Raw genomic sequence first — 7,364 nt, forward strand, 5'->3', positions numbered from 1 at the left:
TTAAAACTAGACTTAATTTATAACCAAATTTGTCTCGCTATTGTTGTCTTTGATGGAAAGGAAATGATTATGCAGGAAAAAATTACATTTCAGTAATATACCTTCATAGAGATCAGATTCTAATACTGTTAATTGTATTTGAAGATTGTTTTCTACCTGTAAATTGGGCTGGGTCCTGTATTCTAATTTCCTCCAATAGGTGGCTAAAAGTCTCCAAACTAACATTTTCAATTTTCTCCCACTAATTTGACTTGGAACCACTGTGAAACAAAAAGCTGCCCTTTTCCCAAAGCCATGAAAGCTAAAGCTGGACAACTTGATATAAACTTCAGAGACTCAGCACAACAGCTCTATGTGTGAACAATCCTCTTGCCTTTTGCTCTGGGGCCACTCAGAAAGGTCACCAGACATACTCACACTGCAAACCAGGAAAATCTGTCTGATTATCACTGCTTGCCTTCCTCCATCTAAGGATGCTTAGAACCTGACATCTAGAAATCTTCTCAACTTGCTTCTCTCCAAACTCAGAAAACTGAATTTATAATTTGCTCAAACTATTAACCTTTGTTTTTCTTTTGTTCCCACAGAAATGCCTCTCATTAAAATGCCTGCTTGCTCACATATCATAGAGAGGCCTAATTTAGAAGAAAGCCCATCTGCAACATGGCCTCCTGAAATCTGATATCCTCAAGTTCACCCGTCCTTACCTGGTCATGGGGATGTGTGTTTGCTAATACATCGTGTTGTGCTTATGTAAATAACTTGTGAAAAAATCATACAGGGGCTTAGAAAGGTAAAGCCTGAATCTGATTATAACTGATTTGATTTATTTAATTGGTTAAATCCTTGGCTGTTCTCATATCAACCTCTCAAGTGCTCCATATATTCTCAAAGATTTTAAATGCTTGTCAGCAGCCACTCTATATGCCAAATGGTGTCCATCAGGATCAGACAACTGGATGAAATCAACAATAACTGCATGAATGATGAAGAAGTGATTACATGGCCCTCTGGCCTGATGACCCAACTAATGGAAACAGCGAATGTGTGATTCTTCAGCCTGACTACATCAACAGTGGTAATGGAGAATAACGCTATCATGGTTTGGACACACTCTCAGCCTGCCGAGAGAAAGCCTGAACAGACGGAATTGTTGAAATCAAGGAAGGATGGAGGTGAGTCTTGCAAGTTCCCTGAACAGACAGAACCTGCTTAATCATGCAGACAAAGTTTCATTTAGCTTTTTTTGCAAGGCTACCTTGACCTGCATCATTTCTTTCTTGTGCCTCTAGAAATGATCAGCAAATTAGAACTATTATTTATAATTGGTATGATATAACCATTGAAAATTATAATATTGTAACCAATTCCTGTGAAGAATAAAGGGTCACTCTCTAAGCTGCCTTATAACAATATACCCGAGACTCATTCCATGTTCTGGTTTGAGTGCTCCTGGTTTGCAAACTGTGTGCACAATAATTTTTACCGATTACTGCTTCAGCGATTCATCAGTTTTACTTTGGCTATGTTAAACCTTTGACAGCTTCACAGTCGGACAAAGCTCTGTTCTGCAATCAGGCAGGGGCACAGGCTGCCTGTCAAATATGGGGGGCTGCAGGCTGAGCTTCCCAACAGGGTAGCCTGCTGGCTGTGCTCTGCTATTGGGTGACACTGCCGTCCAGGCTCTCTACCTGGGGAGGGCCTCCCCCTGGATCCTGAAGCTGGGTGGGGCTGGGGACTGTGGTTTGAGGTTGGGTGGGGTCACTGTCTGGAAACCTTGGTAGATTGAAGCCACAGTCTCTGCACCCTAATTGGGCAGAGTCACTGGCTGGGCTCCCTGCCTAGGCAATACCAGAGGCTGTCTTCCAAGGCTGCCCAGGGTCACTGTTCCATCTCCCAGGTCAGGTGAGGCTAGAGGCTATGCTCAACGATTGGGCAGGGCTGCTGGCTTGGTTCCCCGCCTGACCAGGGCTGCGGGAAGGTTCCACAGCTGCCAAGGTTCTCTGACCAGGCCTCTTCTCAGGCAGGGCTGGAGGCTATGCTCGGCAGTTGCAGGGGCTGCAAATTTGCTTCCTCGCCTGGATGAGGCTATAGAATGGGCTCCATGGCCTATTCTTACCATTGGGTAGGGACTCAAATCCCTCCCTGGCCGGACAGGGCCATGGGCTAGACTTAGTGGATGGGCAGAGCTGCTGGCTGGGATCTCGCCCAGGGGCTAGTGCATGCAGACATGTGATCCAAAAAGATCTGAGTGCTGGTTGTGCTAAACCAGGTCCCCCTTCATCTCTGTCTGATCCTTGGTGGTCAAGTCCTGCAGATTCCCCCAGTGATCCCCTTGTCAGCCTGAGGGAGTGGTAACACGATCAAAGTGAAACTGCTTCTCCTACCTTCTAAAGCTGTCTTTCTCAATCTCTGTGGCCTAGGGGGTGATTCTGAGATTTTCACAATGGTATCTTGCCTATGCATAGTTGCTAGTCAGTCTTCTTGAGAAGGGGACTGAAGTTGGGAAAACCCATGTCGCCATCTTGATGGCATCACATCCAGGGGCTCCTGGACCATGGCCAAGAGGGGTTTGAGCTGATTCCCAGGCCACTGCAGGGTCCACAAGTGAGGGTGACTCTGCCCAGGTCCCTTGCGTATGGGGCTGGTGACAGGACCAAAGCCAAGGAGGCTGTAACTGAGCTCTCGGGGATACAGAGCTGTTTCGGGGTCTGTGGCAGAGACCACAGTTAGCAAGTCAGGTACGTGGGCCGGAGCCTGCCTTCTCAAAATGGCTCTCCACGGTCTTGCACTACCTTGGGTTTCACATCTCCTAGAGGGATCCCAGTGCTCTCACAAAAAGACACTCCTGTTCAGAGATGAATGCCAAATTATGGTTGTTGGGGATCTGGGAACATGAGTGAGGGGTGTCTTATTTTGGCATCTAGCTGATGGTTTTCACGTCACCTTTTTATTTGCTTTTTCTATTACCTCTGCTTCCTTTGGTATAAGCTGTTCTGATTTGTCTTTCACACTGCTTGCGCTCTTGAGGGAAAACTAATTGGCATGTGTGAGCTCATTTCTCATTCCCTTGGCTAGTAATGTGTTCCTGAGGCAGGGTGAAACCTGGTGTCCCTCCGCATGGGGGGCAGGGGCAGAAGAGAGCAGCCTCTCAGAGCAGAAAAACCGCAGTGCTGTAACCTAGGCCCTCCACTCCCAAGCCCCCTCCCAACCCCAGCTCTTCCCGACGTACTTCTACCCCAGGCCCTGTGCTTATTCCTGAGCAGCTACCCTTTATTAATTATTTATTATCAACGGTTCTTGGTTCTTCCATGGCTCAACTCCCCAGTCTCTCCTGATTGGATTCAGTAGAGGAAGCCAGCAGCCACTAGTAAATGGCCAACCTGTCCAAACTAGCAGACAAAAAGGAAGGAAAGATGAGGATAAAGAGGTCCCAAGACATCGGAGTGGGGATCCCAGCACCTAGGAGAGGGTTGACTCACACCTCCACGGATCGTCTTAACCCTAAGTATCTCCGATCCCGTGATGTTATGTTGGAAGATCCTGAAGCCGAGAGCGGCAGGAGCAAGCGATACTTTGGCGAAGTCCATCAGCCATGCTGGAGGATTTCTACCCCAAACCGGACTTAGGGCACAAAGAAACTCCAAGTTCAAACAGCTGCCACGTGAACCAACTTGTACCTTCTCCCACTTTCAAATGCTCATACTCTCAGAGGCTGATCGGGAATTCAAGCCAGCACAGTCTCTGAGGGGGGAATACCCAAGCCCACCTCAGGGCGCATTGGTAGCCAAACCACACATCTGAAGAGAAGGTCCCACACGCAGTACCGGATGGCAATGAGGCGGCCTCGCTATTTCCCATAGGGATGTTCAGTGCGTGTCGGCCAGCCATGGAGAGATGGGGAACGGAACTCCTTCACCATTGCCACGAGACAAAATAGGAGAGTGATAATGGAATAATGAATAATCATCTCCCTTCTGACTACATTCCACAAATCTCCCCCATTCTGAATGGCAAACTGTACTTTCTATGAGGCAGTCTGTTTTAAAACAGAAGGCGTGTGGTCTAAGCGTGATTTGGTGAAGCAAGAAAACAAAGAAGCTTAATTTAGTGAAATACAAAGGTGCAATGCAAGCTTCCAACCTCCTGACAGGTTCAGACACTGAAAGAAAACAGCAATTATGCAGTAAGTTACATCAAAGGCACTCGTGTCAGTCTTGAGCCCACTGGATTGGAAATAAGTATGTAAATAGTTTATTGGAGGTTTATACTGCTAAATCCTAAATCAAACACAATACAAACAGCATTCTGCAACCACCACGTTTCATTTCTCTCTTTCTCTCCCTTTGCAGCTAAAGGAGCAAGACGGACTGAATGATGGTAAGAAAGCAAACTCAGGCCATCTCACCTTCTGTGCCCTACCCTGTTTCCCCTCTCTCCAGTGTCCCTGGTTATTTATCCCTAACTCAGGGTACCTGCACCCCAAGCAGGCCAAGAACAGGCTCCCACCAGGATATGGAGCTCCAGCAGGGGGAGAAGGATGCAATTTAGGAACCACAGCCTCCAGCAGGCTACAACTGCCCGTGGGCCCCCACTCACTACCAGCTGGGGATCAGAGGCCCAGTGAGGCTGGGGAGCATGGCCAATGTCACACAGCTGGTCCATGGAAGAACTGAGGCTTACAGCCTAGGTCTCAGCCTCCCTTGTGCTCTGGTCCATTTCTGGGAACATCAGGGAGGCACACGGGTTTCCCTCTCAGAAGGGACAGAGAGGCCAGATAATTACCCTGTCTTATTTTCCTGTGCTGGATGCCCACCTCATGGGTGACACATGGCTCTGCTGCCCTTGGTTTTCATGCTTCTCTTGTTTCTCCCATGGCACCACTCCACGGAGAGGATGTCCCCTCTCAACTACACCTCCAAATCCATCAACACACTCAGACCCCCCACACTAGCTGCTCAGACTTCCGAGACCATCCTCTTGCTTTGCACTTGTCACATTTTGTCTTGTTCTGTAGTTACTGGCCTACTTTTCCTAATCCCCTACTTCTACACACACACACACACACCACAAACATCTGTTGAAGGCAGGATTTGGCCTTTCTTCCCTCACTATTGAATGTCCCATTTGCCTAGGTCAGTGTCTGCTCTATAGTGAGTGCTCAAGAAATAGTTGTTGAATTGAGTTAATTACTTAGAAGGTGCTAGAAGCTCCATCAGTCCAGCCATTTCTACTCAACATACCTCACACAGCAGCAATCCCAGGCTTTTCTAGAAGCAAAAGGCCATGCTTGGAGTATTCTGAGATTGATAAAGTGATGTCCTGTGAGTGGGAAGCAAATTCCACCAGTCTGAGCAACTGTGTGGCAAAGCTATGTTGGACCATTCTAGACAAGTCCTTTGGAGCCTGCCATCACAGCAGAGGCCATACTGTGTGGACAGTCCTAGTTCCACTTTAATAAAAAGCAAAGGCCTTCCAAATCCCCAGGGTCAGCTCATCAAGGAAGGAGATTTTGTGGGAGGGAAGAGATTTGGCATCATACTAGGACCAGTACGTCCTTTTATATAGGTCAGGCAAAACAGGTGAGAAGTGAGGGTCCAGAGTTCCAGATTAGCTAGAAACAGCTTCAGTTCAGTGCCATCAACATTTACTGAGTTACCATGATGCATGAAGCTCAGGCTAGGAAACATAGGAAAACGAAGGTTAAGACCCAGTCCTTGCCAAAGCAAGAGTAGAATTTTTGCCAGGCAAAGTCCAACTCATGACTTAGAAACTCAGCAAAGTCTTCCTTCCTCTGCAGTCTCATTGGACTTTATTTTATCCTGTCTGTATATTTATATATACACACATACATGCATACGTACATATATGTACACACGTGTGCATCTACATCCACACAGACTTCTGATTATTCACTCAACAAACACTTCTTGAGAATAACTATGTTCTCTGCACTGTTGTAGGCAGTTTGGATTCAGTAGGGGATAAAAGAGACAAAAATCTTCACTCTCCTGAAATTTTCATGCTGGTTGCTCACATGTCTGCCTCCCCCGCCAGACTGTAAACTTCTTTGGACCAGGGACCACAGCATGTTTGCTGCATGTTTGCTGCATCTTTACATCCCCCGTGCTCAGCACAGAGCGAGTGCTCAGAAAGAAAGGAGAGAAGGAAGAGAAGGAAGGTCTGAAGGCCAACACTGAGGCAAACACTTCTAAATAAGGCAAAATGATGTGTCCTCTCAAACAAGGGCCTGAAGAGAGTGCAGGGAAACAGCAGAATTAAGGAAATCTTCAAGGAAGAGGTGGCATTTGGATTAGACTTGATGGATGCCTAGAATATCAAAAGGCAGAGATAATGGGCGGAGATGGCTCTGGTGTCCATGGTGCTGGGACAGCAAAGATCACGGGTGGCAGCAAGCAGCCGGTGTGTCCTGGAGGCTGCCGGCTTCTGCTTTGGCTATGGGGCAGGGTGTGGAATGAGGAGGGGTGGCAGACACGGCTAAAGAAAAAGGCAAGGGTTGGGATGACGAGATGGCAGAGGGCTCTAAAAGCTCTAAGGAGCATTTTAGGAGTGACTCTATTCTGTTGGCAATTATGAGCTGATGATGGTTCTTGGTTGAAGGAAGAGGAGGCAAGGAGAATCCCTGGGGATACTGTGGAAGTGCTGATATTTGCATCAGCGGCACTTTGACTAGAGAGCCCCTCGCTGCACTTTCCAAACCAAGGGGTTACCTAATGCCCAAAGGGTAAGAGGAGAGATCAAAGACCTAAGATACAGAGGAGCCCACAGCTCGGTGGCGCAGAGCATCAGTACAAGGAAACAGTTTCTCAGCTTTTTCTTATTTGGGGAAGGACTGGTATCCCATTCTGAGGACATCTTCATCAGAGCAAGTTAGATTAGGACTGAAGGCAGAAATGTTGATGCCACTGTCTTCTAAAACCAAGACAAATAAGGCACCTAAGAAACATGGGCTGCAGCGTAATTAACAAATCTACCATCTGTCACTTGCCCAGTCATCCAATACTGCCATTTATTGATAATTAATGGAACTGTTAATAGGCTCTTGGACACAAAGAGTAAAAGCCATTAAATAGTCCCTCCAAGAATATATAGCCTACTTAGGGAGCTGGAATAGTTGTATGAAAAGATAAAATATAAAAAGCACCAAATGCTAAACTCCAAAGTATAGTAAGGGTCAGAACTTGTTGGTTTCTAAAATGTCACTGTAGACACCATCATACAATAATGATTTATGGCACCTACTCCAGTGCCTGGCACACACTAGGTGCATAGGGTAAATATTTACTGGAAAGAATAAATGAACATGATATTTTGGAATAAGTTATAAAGAACGGAGTAAGAAT

The sequence above is a fragment of the Phoca vitulina genome, unplaced genomic scaffold, assembly GCF_004348235.1.
Source record: "Phoca vitulina isolate PV1807 unplaced genomic scaffold, GSC_HSeal_1.0 scaffold10, whole genome shotgun sequence".
Lineage (NCBI taxonomy): Eukaryota > Metazoa > Chordata > Mammalia > Carnivora > Phocidae > Phoca > Phoca vitulina.